The sequence below is a fragment of the Bombina bombina genome, chromosome 3 (assembly GCF_027579735.1).
Source record: "Bombina bombina isolate aBomBom1 chromosome 3, aBomBom1.pri, whole genome shotgun sequence".
NCBI lineage: Eukaryota > Metazoa > Chordata > Amphibia > Anura > Bombinatoridae > Bombina > Bombina bombina.
In genome coordinates this window covers 629511457-629531492 of record NC_069501.1, presented here as the reverse complement: position 1 = coordinate 629531492, position 20036 = coordinate 629511457, and the positions used below count along the sequence as shown (strand labels likewise).

The following is a 20036-nucleotide window of genomic DNA, read 5'->3' as shown; positions in this document are numbered from 1 at the left end:
TCAGAAGTATGTGTTGTGACAAGCAGCTTGTGACTTATCGAATCGCTAGATAAAGGGCTCTTCCCTATAATATATCCTTCTTGTGCTTTTATAAAACTCTTGGTGTTTGGGAATCATTGCCTCCTCCTAGTGGCAGGGAAGACTAATTCCAAGGAGTAATGGATCATGGACTCTCACCACCATGAAAGAAATGGATTTATCAGGTAAGCATAAATTCTGTTTTTTACAGAAAGGGAGATGGTTTCATGTAATTCACTTCCAATAGAGGTGGTAAACACAGGGACATGTAATATGGGTAGATTGATGAGCCTTTTGGTTCTTACCTACCTTCAAATTCTATCGCCTAGATTTAGAGTTTGGCGTTAGCCGTCAAAACCAGCGTTAGGGGCTCCTAACGCTGGTTTTGGGCTACCGCTGGTATTTAGAGTCAGTCAGGAAAGGGTTTAACGCTCACTTTGCAGCCGTGACTTTTCCATACCGCAGATCCCCTTACGTCAATTACGTATCCTATCTTTTAAATGGGATCTTTCTAACGCTGGTATTTAGAGTCTTGGCTGAAGTGAACGTTAGAAATCTAACGACAAAACTCCAGCCGCAGCAAAAAGCCAGGAGTTAAGAGCTTTCTGGGCTAACGCCGGTTCATAAAGCTCTTAACTACTGTGCTCTAAAGTGCACTAACACCCATAAACTACCTATGTACCCCTAAACCGAGGCCCCCAACATCGCCGCCACTCTAATAATTTTTTTAACCCCTAATCTGCCGACCGCACACCGCCACAACCTACGTTATCCCTATGTACCCCTAATCTGCTGCCCCTAACACCGCCGACCCCTACATTATATTTATTAACCCCTAATCTGCCGCCCCCAACGTCGCCGCCACCTACCTACACTTATTAACCCCTAATCTGCCGACCAGACCTCACTGCTACTATAATAAAGTTATTAACCCCTAATCCGACTCACTCCCGCCTCAATAACCCTATAATAAATAGTATTAACCCCTAATCTGCCCTCCCTAACATCGCCGACACCTAACTTCAAGTATTAACCCCTAATCTGCCGACCGGACCCCACCGCTACTCTAATAAATTTATTAACCCCTAAAGCTAAGTCTAACCCTAACACTAACACCCCCCTAAATTAAATATAATTTTTATCTAACAAAATAAATTAACTCTTATTAAATAAATTATTCCTATTTAAAGCTAAATACTTACCTGTAAAATAAACCCTAATATAGCTACATTATAAATTATAATTATATTGTAGCTATTTTAGGATTTATATTTATTTTACAGGTAACTTTGTATTTATTTTAAGCAGGTACAATAGCTATTAAATAGTTAATAACTATTTAATAGCTACCTAGTTAAAATAATTACAAAATTACCTGTAAAATAAATCCTAACCTAATTTACAATTTAACCTAACACTACACTATCAATAAATTAATTAAATAAAATACCTACAATTACCTACAATTAAACCTAACACTACACTATCAATAAATAAATTAAATAAAATACCTACAATTATCAACAATTAAACCTAACACTAAACTATCAATAAATTAATTAAATAAAATACCTACAAATAAATACAATTAAATGAACTAACTAAAGTACAAAAAATAAAAAAAGAACTAAGTTACAAAAAATAAAAAAATAATTTACAAACATTAGAAAAAGATTACAACAATTTTAAGCTAATTACACCTACTCTAAGCCCCCTAATAAAATAACAAAGCCCCCCAAAATAAAAAATGCCCTACCCTATTCTAAAATACAAATAGAAAAGCTCTTTTACCTTACCAGCCCTTAAAAGGGCCTTTTCCGGGGCATGCTCCAAAGAATTCAGCTCTTTTGCCTGTAAAAAAAACATACAATACCCCCCCCAACATTACAACCCACCACCCACATACCCCTAATCTAACCCAAACCCCCCTTAAATAAACCTAACACTAAGCCCCTGAAGATCTTCCTACCTTCTCTTCACCACGCCGGGTATCACTGATCGGTCCAGAAGAGGTTCCGAAGTCTTCATCCAAGACCAAGCGGGGGCTGAAGAAGTCCATCATCGGGCTGAAGAGGTCCATCATCGGGCTGAAGTCTTGATCCAAGCGGCGGTTGAAGAAGTCCATCATCGGGCTGAAGTCTTGATACAAGCTGCGGCTGAAGAAGTCTATCATCGGGCTGAAGAGGTCCATCATCGGGCTGAAGTCTTGATCCAAGCGGCAGCTGAAGAAGTCCATCATCGGGCTGAAGTCTTCTATCAAGCGACATCTTCAATCTTCTTTCTTCCGGAGCCATCTTCTTCCATCCGACGCGGATCCATCCTCTTCTCCCGACGCCTACTCGCCGAATGACGGTTCCTTTAAATGATGTCATCCAAGATGGCGTCCCTCGAATTCCGATTGGCTGATAGGATTCTATCAGCCAATTGGAATTAAGGTAGGAAAATTCTGATTGGCTGATGGAATCAGCCAATCAGATTCAAGTTCAATCCGATTGGCTGATCCAATCAGCCAATCAGATTGAGCTCGCATTCTATTGGCTGATCGGAACAGCCAATAGAATGCGAGCTCAATCTGATTGGCTGATTGGATCAGCCAATCGGATTGAACTTGAATCTGATTGGCTGATTCCATCAGCCAATCAGAATTTTCCTACCTTAATTCCGATTGGCTGATAGAATCCTATCAGCCAATCGGAATTCGAGGGACGCCATCTTGGATGACGTTATTTAAAGGAACCGTCATTCGGCAAGTAGGCGTCGGGAGAAGAGGATGGATCTGCGTCGGCTGGAAGAAGATGGCTCCGGAAGAAAGAAGATTGAAGATGCCGCTTGATAGAAGACTTCAGCCCGATGATGGACTTCTTCAGCGCCCGCTTGGATCAAGACTTCAGCCCGATAATGGACTTCTTCAGCCGCCGCTTGGATCAAGACTTCAGCCCGATGATGGACCTCTTCAGCCCGATGATGGACTTCTTGGATGAAGACTTCGGAGCCTCTTCTGGACCGATCGGTGATACCCGGCGTGGTGAAGACAAGGTAGGAAGATCTTCAGGGGCTTAGTGTTAGGTTTATTCAAGGGGGGTTTGGGTTAGATTAGGGGTATGTGGGTGGTGGGTTGTAATGTTGGGGGGGGATATTGTAAGTTTTTTTTACAGGCAAAAGAGCTGAATTCTTTGGGGCATGCCCCGCAAAAAGGCCCTTTTAAGGGCTGGTAAGGTAAAAGAGCTTTTCTATTTGTATTTTAGAATAGGGAAGGGCATTTTTTTTATTTTGGGGGGCTTTATTATTTTATTAGGGGGCTTAGAGTAGGTGTAATTAGCTTAAAATTGTTGTAATCTTTTTCTAATGTTTGTAAATTATTTTTTTATTTTTTGTAACTTAGTTCTTTTTTTATTTTTTGAACTTTAGTTAGTTTATTCAATTGTATTTATTTGTAGGTATTTTATTTAATTCATTTATTGATAGTGTAGTGTTAGGTTTAATTGTAACTTAGGTTAGGATTTATTTTACAGGTAATTTGGTAATTATTTTAACTAGGTAGCTATTAAATAGTTATTAACTATTTAATAGCTATTGTACCTGGTTAAAATAAATACAAAGTTACCTGTAAAATAAATATTAATCCTAAAATAGCTACAATATAATTATAATTTATATTGTAGCTATATTAGGGTTTATTTTACAGGTAAGTATTTAGCTTTAAATAGGAATAATTTATTTAATAAGAGTTAATTTATTTCGTTAGATAAAAATTATATTTAATTTAGGGGGGTGTTAGTGTTAGGGTTAGACTTAGCTTTAGGGGTTAATAAATTTATTAGAGTAGCGGTGGGGTCCGGTCGGCAGATTAGGGGTTAATACTTGAAGTTAGGTGTTGGTGATGTTAGGGAGGGCAGATTAGGGGTTAATACTATTTATTATAGGGTTAGTGAGGCGGATTAGGGGTTAATAAATGTATTATAGTAGCGGCGAGGTCCGGTCGGCAGATTAGGGGTTAATAATTGTAGGTAGGTGGCGGCGACGTTGGGGACGGCAGATTAGGGGTTAATAAATATAATATAAGGGTTGGCGATGTTAGGGCACCAGAATAGGGGTACATAGGGATAACGTAGGTTGCGGCGGTGTACGGAGCGGCAGATTAGGGGTTAATAATAATATGCAGGGGTCAGCGATAGCGGGGGTGGCAGATTAGGGGTTAATAAGTGTAAGGTTAGGGGTGTTTAGACTCGGGGTTCATGTTAGGGTGTTAGGTGCAGACTTAGGAAGTGTTTCCCCATAGGAAACAATGGGGCTGCGTTAGGAGCTGAACGCTGCTTTTTTGCAGGTGTTAGGTTTTTTTTTCAGCTCAAACGGCCCCATTGTTTCCTATGGGGAAATCGCGCACGAGCACGTTTTTGAAGCTGGTCGCGTCCGTAAGCACCGCTGGTATTTAGAGTTGCAGTGGCGGTAAATTATGCTCTACGCTCCCTTTTTGGAGCCTAACGCAGCCCTTCTGTGAACTCTAAATACCAGCGGTATTTAAAAGGTGCGGGGGGAAAAAAGCCAGCGTTAGCTACGCGGGTCGTTACCGTCAAAACTCTAAATCTAGCCATATGTTTCTATGTTTACTAGGAAAGTGTATGCCATTTATCTACAGCTGTATAAAAGTAATTAGTCAAATTCTGAATTTGAAGATTTTTTTTTTAACAGAAACATTCTTCTTGTTAGTTTTTGCTTCATTAGCATGTATATTGCCACAACAGTTCCATTCAACTATTAAATATTTCACTACAATTTTAATACATTTCTAAGTGTGAATTAAGACAGACACGTGGTACACTACAATACATTACAAATGATATGCCTTTGAGACAGTATTCCTACTTGAAACAATATAGTAGTTCATTTCACAATATTTTTTTATTTGTGGTTGCTTGCCTGTTATTGGCTGTCTCCATAGAAACCTCATGAGGTTCTAAGGAGAATGAGTCTTAATCTGACATTTATATCAGCCTATGAGATTGCTTTATTTTGCCTTTAGACTATTGGTTGCTTTATTGAGTAGATGCATAGCATAAGTTATGTTATCTCAAGCCTTTTTTCTTCTATCACATACTGTACTACATAAATCATTGTTCAAAGTACCACAGGATCCCAAAGCCAAGCTCTGCTGTTGGTATCAACACTGAATAATACGTAATTTCTGGATGCAACCAAGCTGCACTGATTGGCTGGATCTGTAAAAAAAAACAAATGCTTTTACTGGGAGAACAGAGGTTTATTGGTAGGATAAGACTTAATCTGTCTTGATAGCATGAATGAAGAAGGGCAATCTTCCATGATACTGTATGCAGAGGGTTAATCTGCCCATGCAGACGTTAGGGTTGGTCTGGGGGGAGGGTGTCTGCATTTGTGATGTATTTTGCACAGTTAGCAGCTGCAGGAGTCCTTGATACAGACACACACACACACACAGCTGCACTGTGCTACTGACGCTCCTATCCTCACACGCTCCTATTCATGCAGCCGGCTGAGTGGTGAGTGTTATGTGTGTATGCAGAGCAGGGGACACAATTGTGCTATGTGTATTTGTAACATACAAATAAGTGGCATGCAAATTATACAGAATATGTGAATAACCTATTTTTTTTTATGAAAGATTAAATAAGCGATACAACATGTATATAGCTCTGTGTTTGTTACACTAAGTCTATATGACTGGATGTCTGTGATACATGTGTAATAAATGTGTCTGTGATACAAGATGTGTATATAAATGCACATTAAGATACAAGATATGCACATACTTGGATTTGTGATAAAAGGTGTGTATAACAGGGTGTGGGTTGTAAAAAATGTGTTATATCTGATATTCTGTGACACGTGAATACCTCTGTGTCTGTTATACAAAGGTATATGTAACTGGGCACCTATGATACAAAGTGTTTCATATAACTGAGCGTCTATAGTACAAGATGTATATAGAACTGGGTATCTGCTATTAAGGTGTTTTTCTATTTGACTGTGATACAAGATGTGTATGTAACTGGGTGCCTGTGATCAAAGGTGAGTATATAACTAGTCATTCATGATACAAGGTATGTGTATAAATATAGTTCTGATGCATAAATTAAATATATTCATGTTCTAATTTGGCCATATAACTATATTAAGAGCAAATATACCAACTCCACAGATCAAGTGTAGTTAACCTAAGGCATGAGTCTCCATATTGGAACTCATAACAAATCTGATGGCACTCCACCTCTGGACGACCCCCATACTACATGGACTGATTGGCTATAATTGTAGTACTTAATAATTTATTTTTCTTATGAATCATTGACATATGCATTATGGAGTTTAAAGAATAATTCATTATAATTTTTAATATACCTTTAATTTTTTGGCAATCTAAAGGTTTTATTTTAGATTATTTACATTATTCAAAAAGGTTCACAACCTCTATCCTAGATTTTGTAAGGCCAGAAATCCCTCTACAATCTCTCCTACAGCAATGTTATTGTATGCAGATTTTAGCAAAATCTCACTTACCTTCCCATTCTTTAATAAAAGAGCTTCAGGAAATAACACAGACAGGACCATACCTACTAAATATAAGGTTGTGTGTCTGTGATACAACTATGCTTCATTAACAAGGTGTGCATCTAATTGGGCCTGTGATATAAAGTGTCTATCTAATTGTACCTGTGATACAAGGTGTGTGTCTAAATGTGGCTATGATACAAGGTGTGTATCTAATTGGGCCTGTGATATAAAGTGTCTATCTAATTGTACCTGTGATACAAGGTGTGTGTCTAAATGTGGCTATGATACAAGGTGTGTGTCTTATTGTGCCTGTGAAACAAGGTGTTTATCTAATTGTTACAGAAAGGGAAGCACTCTATCAGGAAGTAACAATAGCTCAGTAGCTTGTTCTATGGCGACTTAACACCTGGGAGCAGCCTCTTTTATCCCAATTGTGCTTTTCACAGAGGAGAACTTTCCTGAAGTATATCAGTCTGATCATGCCTAAATTGGTCAGTCCATCCCCAAAATACCAGGCAATCCTTCTATGAACAAGGAATATGGCAACCCCAGATGATTTTTGGGCCTCATCAGTGAGGTGCAGCCATATTACTCTAAGAACATTGGGCAAGGAGCCCACGTCTGTTTTTTCCTATCACACTCAAAGAGACCTCCCCAGAGTCTAAAAGAGGCTGCTTCTAGAGGGCCGATTTATAAAAGTGCGAGCAGACATCGATAAATGCCGACAGCATACACTGTTGGCATTTATCATTGCACAAGCAGTTCTGGTGAACTGCTTGTGCAATGCTGCCCCCTGCAGATTCACATCGACTGCTAGCAGGGGTGTCAATCAGCCCGATCGTATGCGATCAGGCGGATTGATGTCCGCTGCCTCAGAGGAGGCGTACAAGTTAAGGAGCAGCAGCCTTAAGACCGCTGCTTCTTAACTCCTGTTTCCGGTAACCCTTAAGGCTCGCACGGAAACAGTTACATTCAGGGCCATTGGGCCCTTGTTAAATCGGCCCCTAGGTGTTAACTCGCTATAAACAAGCCACTGAGCTGTTGTTCGTTACTGGTAGAGATCTTCTATTTCTGTGTGCATCTAATTGTGCATGTCATACAAGGTGTGTATATAACTGTGGCTATGATACAAGGTGTGCATCTAATTGTGCATGTCATACAAGGTGTGTATATAACTGTGGCTATGATACAAGGTGTGCATCTAATTGTGCATGTCATACAAGGTGTGTATATAACTGTGGCTATAATACAAGGTGTGCATCTAATTGTGCATGTCATACAAGGTGTGTATATAACTGTGGCTATGATACAAGGTGTGCATCTAATTGTGCATGTCATACAAGGTGTGTATATAACTGTGGCTATGATACAAGGTGTGCATCTAATTGTGCATGTCATACAAGGTGTGTATATAACTGTGGCTATGATACAAGGTGTGCATCTAATTGTGCCTGTGATGCAAGGTGTGTGTCTAGTTGTGCCTGTGATACCTGGTGTGTGTCTAATTGTGCTTGTGATACAAGGTGTGTGTCTAGTTGTGCCTGTGATACAAGGTCTGTATCTAATTGTGCCTGTGATACAAGGTGTGTAGTTGTGCCTGTGGTGCAAGGTGTGTGTCTAGTTGTGCCTGTGATACAAGGTGTGTGTCTAGTTGTGCCTGTGATACAAGGTCTGTATCTAATTGTGCCTGTAATACAAGGTGTGCATCTAATTGTGCCTGTGATACAAGGTGTGTATCACATTGCACCTGTGATACAAGGAGTGTATCTAATTGTATCTGTGATCCAAGGTGTGTATCTAATTCTGTTTGTGATACAGCATGTTTCTAATTGTGCCTGCAATACAAGTTGTGTAGTTGTATCTGTGATAAAAGGCGTGTATATATTTGTGACTGTTATACAGGGTGCATATCTAACTGTGCCTGTTATACAAGGTCTGTATCTAATTGTGCCTGTAATACAAGGTTTGTATCTAGTTGTGCTTGTGATACAAGCTGTGTAGTTGTGCTTGTGATACAAGCTGTGTAGTTGTGCTGTGATACAAGGTCTGTATCTAAGTGTGCCTGTGATACAAGGTCTGTATCTAAGTGTGCCTGTGATACAAGATGTGTATCTAAGTGTGCTGTGATACAAGGTCTGTATCTAAGTGTGCTTGTGATACAAGGTCTGTATCTAAGTGTGCCTGTGATACAAGGTGTGTATCTAATTGTGCCTGTTATACAAGGTGTGTATCTAACTGTGCCTGTTATACAAGGTCTGTATCTAATTGTGCCTGTTATACAAGGTGTGTATCTAACTGTGCCTGTAATACAAGGTGTGTATCTAACTGTGCCTGTAATACAAGGTGTGTATCTAACTGTGCCTGTAATACAAGGTGTGTATCTAACTGTGCCTGTAATACAAGGTGTGTATCTAACTGTGCCTGTTATACAAGGTCTGTATCTAATTGTGCCTGTTATACAAGGTGTGTATCTAACTGTGCCTGTGATACAAGGTGTGTATCTAACTGTGCCTGTAATACAAGGTGTGTATCTAACTGTGCCTGTAATACAAGGTGTGTATCTAACTGTGCCTGTTATACAAGGTCTGTATCTAATTGTGCCTGTTATACAAGGTGTGTATCTAACTGTGCCTGTAATACAAGGTGTGTATCTAACTGTGCCTGTAATACAAGGTGTGTATCTAACTGTGCCTGTAATACAAGGTGTGTATCTAACTGTGCCTGTTATACAAGGTGTGTATCTAACTGTGCCTGTAATACAAGGTGTGTATCTAACTGTGCCTGTTATACAAGGTGTGTATCTAATTGTGCCTGTAATACAAGGTGTGTATCTAACTGTGCCTGTTATACAAGGTCTGTATCTAATTGTGCCTGTGATACAAGGTCTGTATCTAAGTGTGCTTATGATACTAGGTGTGTGTCTAATTGTGCCTGTGATACAAGGTCTGTATCTAATTGTGCTTGTGATACAAGGTGTGTATCTAATTGTGCTTGTGATACAAGGTGTGTATCTAATTGTGCCTGTGATACAAGGTGTGTATCTAATTGTGCTGTGATACAAGATCTGTATCTAATTGTGCCTGTGATACAAGGTGTGTATCTAATTGTGCTTGTGATACAAGATGTGTATCTAATTGTGCCTGTGATACAAGGTCTGTATCTAATTGTGCCTGTGATACAAGGTGTGTATCTAATTGTGCCTGTTATACAAGATGTGTATCTAATTGTGCTGTGATACAAGGTTTGTATCTAGTTGTGCTTGTGATACAAGGTGTGTATCTAATTGTGCCTGTGATACAAGATGTGTATCTATTTGTGCTCTGATGCAAGGTCTGTATCTAATTGTGCTTGTGATACAAGGTCTGTATCTAATTGTGCTTGTGATACAAGGTCTGCATCTAATTGTGCTTGTGATACAAGGTGTGTATCTAATTGTGCCTGTGATACAAGGTGTGTATCTAATTGTGCTTGTGATACAAGGTGTGTATCTAATTGTGCTTGTGATACAAGGTCTGCATCTAATTGTGCTTGTGATACAAGGTGTGTATCTAATTGTGCTTGTGATACAAGGTCTGTATCTTATTGTGCCTGTGATACAAGGTGTGTATCTAATTGTGCTTGTGATACAAGGTGTGTATCTAATTGTGCTTGTGATACAAGGTCTGCATCTAATTGTGCTTGTGATACAAGGTGTGTATCTAATTGTGCTTGTGATACAAGGTGTGTATCTAATTAAGCTTGTGATACAAGGTCTGCATCTAATTGTGCTTGTGATACAAGGTGTGTATCTAATTGTGCCTGTGATACAAGGTCTGTATCTAAGTGTGCTTATGATACTAGGTGTGTGTCTAATTGTGCCTGTGATACAAGATGTGTATCTAATTGTGCTCTGATGCAAGGTCTGTATCTAATTGTGCTTGTGATACAAGGTCTGCATCTAATTGTGCTTGTGATACAAGGTGTGTATCTAATTGTGCCTGTGATACAAGGTGTGTATCTAATTGTGCTTGTGATACAAGGTGTGTATCTAATTGTGCTTGTGATACAAGGTCTGCATCTAATTGTGCTTGTGATACAAGGTGTGTATCTAATTGTGCTTGTGATACAAGGTCTGTATCTTATTGTGCCTGTGATACAAGGTGTGTATCTAATTGTGCTTGTGATACAAGGTGTGTATCTAATTGTGCTTGTGATACAAGGTCTGCATCTAATTGTGCTTGTGATACAAGGTGTGTATCTAATTGTGCCTGTGATACAAGGTGTGTATCTAATTGTGCTTGTGATACAAGATGTGTATCTAATTGTGCTTGTGATACAAGGTGTGTATCTAATTGTGCTTGTGATACAAGGTCTGCATCTAATTGTGCTTGTGATACAAGGTGTGTATCTAATTGTGCCTGTGATACAAGGTGTGTATCTAATTGTGCTTGTGATACAAGATGTGTATCTAATTGTGCCTGTGATACAAGGTCTGTATCTAATTGTGCCTGTGATACAAGGTGTGTATCTAATTGTGCCCGTTATACAAGATGTGTATCTAATTGTGCTGTGATACAAGGTTTGTATCTAGTTGTGCTTGTGATACAAGGTGTGTATCTAATTGTGCCTGTGATACAAGATGTGTATCTATTTGTGCTCTGATGCAAGGTCTGTATCTAATTGTGCTTGTGATACAAGGTCTGTATCTAATTGTGCTTGTGATACAAGGTCTGCATCTAATTGTGCTTGTGATACAAGGTGTGTATCTAATTGTGCCTGTGATACAAGGTGTGTATCTAATTGTGCTTGTGATACAAGGTGTGTATCTAATTGTGCTTGTGATACAAGGTCTGCATCTAATTGTACTTGTGATACAAGGTGTGTATCTAATTGTGCTTGTGATACAAGGTCTGTATCTTATTGTGCCTGTGATACAAGGTGTGTATCTAATTGTGCTTGTGATACAAGGTGTGTATCTAATTGTGCTTGTGATACAAGGTCTGCATCTAATTGTGCTTGTGATACAAGGTGTGTATCTAATTGTGCTTGTGATACAAGGTGTGTATCTAATTAAGCTTGTGATACAAGGTCTGCATCTAATTGTGCTTGTGATACAAGGTGTGTATCTAATTGTGCCTGTGATACAAGGTCTGTATCTAAGTGTGCTTATGATACTAGGTGTGTGTCTAATTGTGCCTGTGATACAAGATGTGTATCTAATTGTGCTCTGATGCAAGGTCTGTATCTAATTGTGCTTGTGATACAAGGTCTGCATCTAATTGTGCTTGTGATACAAGGTGTGTATCTAATTGTGCCTGTGATACAAGGTGTGTATCTAATTGTGCTTGTGATACAAGGTGTGTATCTAATTGTGCTTGTGATACAAGGTCTGCATCTAATTGTGCTTGTGATACAAGGTGTGTATCTAATTGTGCTTGTGATACAAGGTCTGTATCTTATTGTGCCTGTGATACAAGGTGTGTATCTAATTGTGCTTGTGATACAAGGTGTGTATCTAATTGTGCTTGTGATACAAGGTGTGTATCTAATTGCGCTTGTGATACAAGGTGTGTATCGAATTGTGCTTGTGATACAAGGTGTGTATCGAATTGTGCTTGTGATACAAGGTGTGTATCTAATTAAGCTTGTGATACAAGGTCTGCATCTAATTGTGCTTGTGATACAAGGTGTGTATCTAATTGTGCCTGTGATACAAGGTGTGTATCTAATTGTGCCTGTGATACAAGGTGTGTAGTTGTGCCTGTGGTGCAAGGTGTGTGTCTAATTGTGCTTGTGATACAAGGTGTGTATCTAATTGTGCTTGTGATACAATGTCTGCATCTAATTGTGCTTGTGATACAAGGTGTGTATCTAACTGTGCCTGTAATACAAGGTGTGTATCTAACTGTGCCTGTAATACAAGGTGTGTATCTAACTGTGCCTGTAATACAAGGTGTGTATCTAACTGTGCCTGTTATACAAGGTGTGTATCTAACTGTGCCTGTAATACAAGGTGTGTATCTAACTGTGCCTGTTATACAAGGTGTGTATCTAATTGTGCCTGTAATACAAGGTGTGTATCTAACTGTGCCTGTTATACAAGGTCTGTATCTAATTGTGCCTGTGATACAAGGTCTGTATCTAAGTGTGCTTATGATACTAGGTGTGTGTCTAATTGTGCCTGTGATACAAGGTCTGTATCTAATTGTGCTTGTGATACAAGGTGTGTATCTAATTGTGCTTGTGATACAAGGTGTGTATCTAATTGTGCCTGTGATACAAGGTGTGTATCTAATTGTGCTGTGATACAAGATCTGTATCTAATTGTGCCTGTGATACAAGGTGTGTATCTAATTGTGCTTGTGATACAAGATGTGTATCTAATTGTGCCTGTGATACAAGGTCTGTATCTAATTGTGCCTGTGATACAAGGTGTGTATCTAATTGTGCCTGTTATACAAGATGTGTATCTAATTGTGCTGTGATACAAGGTTTGTATCTAGTTGTGCTTGTGATACAAGGTGTGTATCTAATTTTGCCTGTGATACAAGATGTGTATCTAATTGTGCTCTGATGCAAGGTCTGTATCTAATTGTGCTTGTGATACAAGGTCTGTATCTAATTGTGCTTGTTATACAAGGTCTGCATCTAATTGTGCTTGTGATACAAGGTGTGTATCTAATTGTGCCTGTGATACAAGGTGTGTATCTAATTGTGCTTGTGATACAAGGTGTGTATCTAATTGTGCTTGTTATACAAGGTCTGCATCTAATTGTGCTTGTGATACAAGGTGTGTATCTAATTGTGCTTGTGATACAAGGTCTGTATCTTATTGTGCCTGTGATACAAGGTGTGTATCTAATTGTGCTTGTGATACAATGTGTGTATCTAATTGTGCTTGTGATACAAGGTCTGCATCTAATTGTGCTTGTGATACAAGGTGTGTATCTAATTGTGCTTGTGATACAAGGTGTGTATCTAATTGTGCTTGTGATACAAGGTCTGCATCTAATTGTGCTTGTGATACAAGGTGTGTATCTAATTGTGCCTGTGATACAAGGTGTGTATCTAATTGTGCCTGTGATACAAGGTGTGTAGTTGTGCCTGTGGTGCAAGGTGTGTGTCTAATTGTGCTTGTGATACAAGGTGTGTATCTAATTGTGCTTGTGATACAAGGTCTGCATCTAATTGTGCTTGTGATACAAGGTGTGTATCTAATTGTGCCTGTGATACAAGGTGTGTATCTAATTGTGCCTGTGATACAAGGTGTGTATCTAATTGTGCTTGTGATACAAGGTGTGTATCTAATTGTGCCTGTGATACAAGGTCTGTATCTAATTGTGCCTGTGATACAAGGTCTGTATCTAATTGTGCCTGTGATACAAGATGCGTATCTAATTGTGCTGTGATACAAGGTTTGTATCTAGTTGTGCTTGTGATACAAGGTGTGTATCTAATTGTGCCTGTGATACAAGATGTGTATCTAATTGTGCTCTGATGCAAGGTCTGTATCTAATTGTGCTTGTGATACAAGGTCTGTATCTAATTGTGCTTGTGATACAAGGTCTGCATCTAATTGTGCTTGTGATACAAGGTGTGTATCTAATTGTGCCTGTGATACAAGGTGTGTATCTAATTGTGCTTGTGATACAAGGTGTGTATCTAATTGTGCTTGTGATACAAGGTCTGCATCTAATTGTGCTTGTGATACAAGGTGTGTATCTAATTGTGCTTGTGATACAAGGTCTGTATCTTATTGTGCCTGTGATACAAGGTGTGTATCTAATTGTGCTTGTGATACAAGGTGTGTATCTAATTGTGCTTGTGATACAAGGTCTGCATCTAATTGTGCTTGTGATACAAGGTGTGTATCTAATTGTGCTTGTGATACAAGGTGTGTATCTAATTGTGCTTGTGATACATGGTCTGCATCTAATTGTGCTTGTGATACAAGGTGTGTATCTAATTGTGCCTGTGATACAAGGTTTGTAGTTGTGCCTGTGGTGCAAGGTGTGTGTCTAATTGTGCTTGTGATACAAGGTGTGTATCTAATTGTGCTTGTGATACAAGGTCTGCATCTAATTGTGCTTGTGATACAAGGTCTGTATCTAATTGTGCTTGTGATACAAGGTGTGTATCTAATTGTGCTTGTGATACAAGGTCTGCATCTAATTGTGCTTGTGATACAAGGTGTGTATCTAATTGTGCTTGTGATACAAGGTGTGTATCTAATTGTGCCTGTGATACAAGATGTGTATCTAATTGTGCCTGTGATACAAGGTCTGCATCTAATTGTGCTTGTGATACAAGGTGTGTATCTAATTGTGCTTGTGATACAAGGTGTGTATCTAATTGTGCCTGTGATACAAGATGTGTATCTAATTGTGCTCTGATGCAAGGTCTGTATCTAATTGTGCTTGTGATACAAGGTCTGTATCTAATTGTGCTTGTGATACAAGGTCTGCATCTAATTGTGCTTGTGATACAAGGTGTGTATCTAATTGTGCTTCTGATACAAGGTGTGTATCTAATTGTGCTGTGATACAAGGTCTGTATCTAATTGTGCTTTTGATACAAGGTGTGTATGTATTGTGCTTTTGATACTAGGGACAATATAACATATATATGGCGCAGGCTTCAGCGCAAGCGCTGAAACCCGTGCTGCCCATAATTTCCCCTTGCACACCGAGGTTTTACATAAACCCCGCCAGCAGTTCATATAAGAAAATCTAAAATAAGTCAAATCTCCCGTAAAAGTCTAACCTGCTCCCAAAAATAAACCTGACACGTAAAATCCCTGTATCCGCCATCATTTTTTTCTAGCGCTGCTTCTAAACAACTCTGGTATTTAGAGTTCTCTGAAGGGCTGCGTTAGGCTCCAAAAAGGGAGCGTACAGGCATATTTACCGCCACTCCAACTCTCAATACCAGCGTTGCTTATGGTAGCGGCTAGCTGGAAAAACGTGCTCGTGCACGATTCCCCCATAGGAAACAATGGGGCAGTTTGGGCAGAAAAAAAACCTGCAAAAAAGCAGTGTTAAGCTCCTAACGCAGCCCCATTGTTTCCTATGGGGAAACACTTTCTAAGTCTGCACCCTAACATGTACCCCGAGTATAAACACCCCTAACCTTACACTTATTAACCCCTAATCTGCTGCCCCCGCTATCACTGACCCCTGCATTACACTATTAACCTCTAATCTGCAGCTCCGGACACCGCCGCGACCTACATTATACCTATGTACCCCTAATCTGCTGCCTCTAACATCACCGACACCTACATAATATTTATTAACCCCTAATCTGCCCCCCCAACGTCGCCGCTACCTTACCTACACTTATTAACCCCTAATCTGCCGACCGGACATCGGCGCCACTATAATAAATGTATTAACCCCTAAACCGCCGCACTCCCACCTTGCAAACCCTATAATAAATAGTATTAACCCCCTAATCTGCCCTCCCTAACATCGCCGCCACCTAACTTCAAGTATTAACCCCTAATCTGCCAACCGGACCTCGCTGCTACTATAATAAATGTATTAACCTCTAAAGCTAAGTCTAACCCTAACACCCCCCTAAGTTAAATATAATTTTATTCTAACTAAATAAATTAACTCTTATTAAATAAAGTATTCCTATTTAAAGCTAAATAGTTTCCTGTAAAATAAACCCTAATATAGCTACAATATAATGAATAATTATATTGTAGCTATTTTAGGATTTATATTTATTTTACAGGCAACTTTGTATTTATTTTAACTAGGTACAATAGCTATTAAATAGTTATTTACTATTTAATAAGTACCTAGTTAAAATAATTACAAAATTACCTGTAAAATAAATCCTAACCTAAGTTACAATTAAACCTAACACTACACTATCAATAAATTAATTAAATAAATTAACTACAATTACATACAATTAAATAAACTAAACTAAATTACAAAAATAAAAAAAGAATACAAGAGTTTTAAGCTAATTACACCTACTCTAAGCCCCCTAATAAAATAACAAAGCCCCCCAAAATAAAAAAAATTCCCTACCCTAATCTAAATTTAAAAGTTAACAGCTCTATTACCTTACCAGCCCTTAAAGGGGCTTTTTGCGGGGCATGCCCCAAAGAAATCAGCTCTTTTGCCTGTAAAAAAAAAACACAATACCACCCCCCAACATTACAACCCACCACCCACATACCCCTACTCTAACCCAAACCCCCCTTAAATAAACCTAAAACTACCCCCCTGAAGATCTCCCTACCTTGAGCCGTGTTCACCCAGCCGGGCACCGATGGACCAAAAGAAGACATCCGGAGCGGCAGAAGTCTTCATCCTATCCGGTCAGAAGAGGACATCCGGACCGGCAGACATCTTCATCCAAGCGGCATCTTCTATCTTCATCCATCATCTTCATCCATCCGACGAGGAGCGGCTCCATCTTCAAGACCTCCGGCGTGGAACATCCTTCTTCAACGACGACTAATGAAGGTTCCTTTAAGTGACGTCATCCAAGATGGCGTCCCTCGAATTCCGATTGGCTGATAGGATTCTATCAGCCAATCGGAATTAAGGTAGGAAAATCTGATTGGCTGATTGAATCAGCCAATCAGATTCAAGTTCAGATTTTTCCTACCTTAATTCCGATTGGCTGATAGAATCCTATCAGCCAATCGGAATTCGAGGGACGCCATCTTGGATGACGTCACTTAAAGGAACCTTCATTCGTCGGGTAGTCGTCGTTGAAGAAGAATGTTCCGCGACGGAGGTCTTGAAGATGGAGCCGCTCCTCGTCGGATGGATGAAGATAGAAGATGCCGCTTGGATGAAGATGTCTGCCGGTCCGGATGTCCTCTTCTGCCCGGATAGGATGAAGACTTCTGCCGCTCCGGATGTCTTCTTTTGGTCCATCGGTGCCCGGCTGGGTGAACACGGCTCAAGGTAGGGAGATCTTCAGGGGGGTAGTGTTAGGTTTATTTAAGGGGGGTTTGGGTTAGAGTAGGGGTATGTGGGTGGTGGGTTGTAATGTTGGAGGGTGGTATTGTGTTTATTTTTTTACAGGCAAAAGAGCTGATTTCTTTGGGGCATGCCCCGCAAAAAGCCCTTTTAAGGGCTGGTAAGGTAATAGAGCTGTTAACTTTTTTAATTTAGATTAGGGTAGGGAATTTTTTTTATTTTGGGGGGATTTGTTATTTTATTAGGGGGCTTAGAGTAGGTGTAATTAGCTTAAAATTCTTGTATTCTTTTTTTATTTTTTGTAATTTAGTGTTTGTTATTTTTGTAATTTTGTTTAGTTTATTTAATTGTATGTAATTGTAGTTAATTTATTTAATTAATTTATTGATAATGTAGTGTTAGGTTTAATTGTAACTTAGGTTAGGATTTATTTTACAGGTAATTTTGTAATTATTTTAACTAGGTAGCTATTAAATAGTAAATAACTATTTAATAGCTATTGTACCTAGTTAAAATAAATACAAAGTTGCCTGTAAAATAAATATAAATCCTAAAATAGCTACGATATAATTATTCGTTATATTGTAGCTATATTAGGGTTTATTTTACAGGTAAGTATTTAGCTTTAAATAGGAATACTTTATTTAATAAGAGTTAATTTATTTTGTTAGAATAAAATTATATTTAACTTAGGGGGGTGTTAGGGTTAGACTTAGCTTTAGGGGTTAATACATTTATTATAGTAGCGGCGAGGTCCGGTCGGCAGATAAGAGGTTAATACTTGAAGTTAGGTGGCGGCGATGTTAGGGAGGGCAGATTAGGGGTTAATACTATTTATTATAGAGTTTGCGAGGCGGGAGTGCGGCGGTTTAGGGGTTAATACATTTATTAGAGTGGCGGCGAGGTCCGGTCAGCAGATTAGGGGTTAATAAGTGTAGGTAAGGTAGCGGCGACATTGGGGGGGCAGATTAGGGGTTAATAAATATTATGTAGGTGTCGCCGATGTTAGGGGCAGCAGATTAGTGGTACATAGGTATAATGTAGGTGGCGGCGATGTGCGGTCGGCAGATTAGGGGTTAAAAAAATGTATTATAGTGGCGGCGATGTGGGGGGGCCTCGGTTTAGGGGTACATAGGTAGTTTATGGGTGTTAGTGTACTTTAGAGCACAGTAGTTAAGAGGTTTATGAACCGGCGTTAGCCCAGAAAGCTCTTAACTACTGACTTTTTTTTCTGCGGATGGAGTCTTGTTGTAGAGGGTCTAATGCTCACTTCAGCCAAGACTCTAAATACCGGCGTTAGGAAGATCCCATTGAAAAGATAGGATACGCAATTGGCATAAGGGGATCCGCGGTATGGAAAAGTCGAGGCTTGGAAGTGAGCGTTAGACCCTTTCCTGTCTGACTCTAAATACCAGCGGGCGGTAAAAAGCAGCGTTAGGAGCCCTTAACGCTGCTTTTGACGGCTACCGCAGAACTTTAAATCTAGGCATAAGATTAAATCAATCTAAGATTACAAAAAATAAAAAAATCTAACATTACAGAAAATATTAAACAAAATTATACAAAATAAAAAAATTAAACCTAATCCCTATGAAAATAAAAATTCCCACCAAAATAAAAACACCCCCTAATCTAATGCTAAACTACCAATAGCCCTTAAAATGGCTTTTTGTAGGACATTGCCCTAAGTTAAACAGCTCTTTTGCATTTTAAAAAAATTCTAAGTCCCCCCTAATAGTTAAACCTCCCACCCACTAAAACCCCCAAAATAAAAAACCTAACACTAAAAAAGTCTAAGCTACCCATTGACCCTAAAGGGCATTAAGCTATTTTAAGAGTGCCCATTAAAACCCTAATCTAAAAAAAAATAAAAAAATAAAAAAAAAGTTTTTAAAAAAATACTTACTCTAACCCCCCAAATAGTTACTCACCGTTCCTGAAGTCCAGCAGAAAAGGTCCTGTTTCAGGTGGTGAAATCTTCTTCAAAGTGGCCGACATCGTCTTCCAAGCGGGGACCTCTGCTATCTTCATCCAGGACCGTGGAACTGAAGACCGGCGACCACGGAACTGATTTGAACAGCCAATAGGATTTCAGTAGCTCTCATCCTATTGGCTGATTTGAATTTGAAGAATCAAATCAGCCAATAGGAATTCAAGGTACCCCATATTTAAACGCATACCTGGAATTCAATCCTCAGTGTGCGGCGGTGATCATACGAAGAGTATCTCCACGCTCCATGGCTCCGCGGTCGCCGGTCTTCAGTTCTGCCGTCACCGGTCTTCAGTTCCGCGGTCCTAGATGAAGATAGAGGAGGTCGCCGCTTGGATGAAGACTTCAGCGCCGGACTTCAGGAACTGTGAGTACCTATCTGGGGGTTAGAGTTAGGCTTTTTTTAAATTTTTGGGGGGTTTGTGTCTTTTTAGATTAGGGTTTTAATGGGCACTCTTAAAAGAGCTGAATCCCCATTTAAGGGCAGTAAAATAGCTGAATGCCCTTTTAAGGGCAATGCCCATACAAATGCCCCTTTAGGGGCAATGGGTAGTTTTAGGTTTTTTTAG

The 20036-nt window shown here is 39.3% G+C and overlaps 1 protein-coding gene across 2 annotated transcripts in view; it reads left to right on the top strand.

Moving 5' to 3' along the window:
- Window positions 1–5493: 5493 nt before the first annotated feature.
- The window catches only part of LOC128653800 (CYFIP-related Rac1 interactor A), a 200658-nt gene continuing 186115 nt past the window's right edge, over window positions 5494–20036 (top strand). Inside the window, exon 1 of one of the 2 annotated variants that reach the window (XM_053707311.1) lies at window positions 5494–5534. The gene's annotated coding sequence lies outside the window, so the exon portion shown is untranslated. The remainder of the gene's footprint in view (window positions 5535–20036) is intronic. The other variant, XM_053707313.1, reaches the window with a different exon arrangement.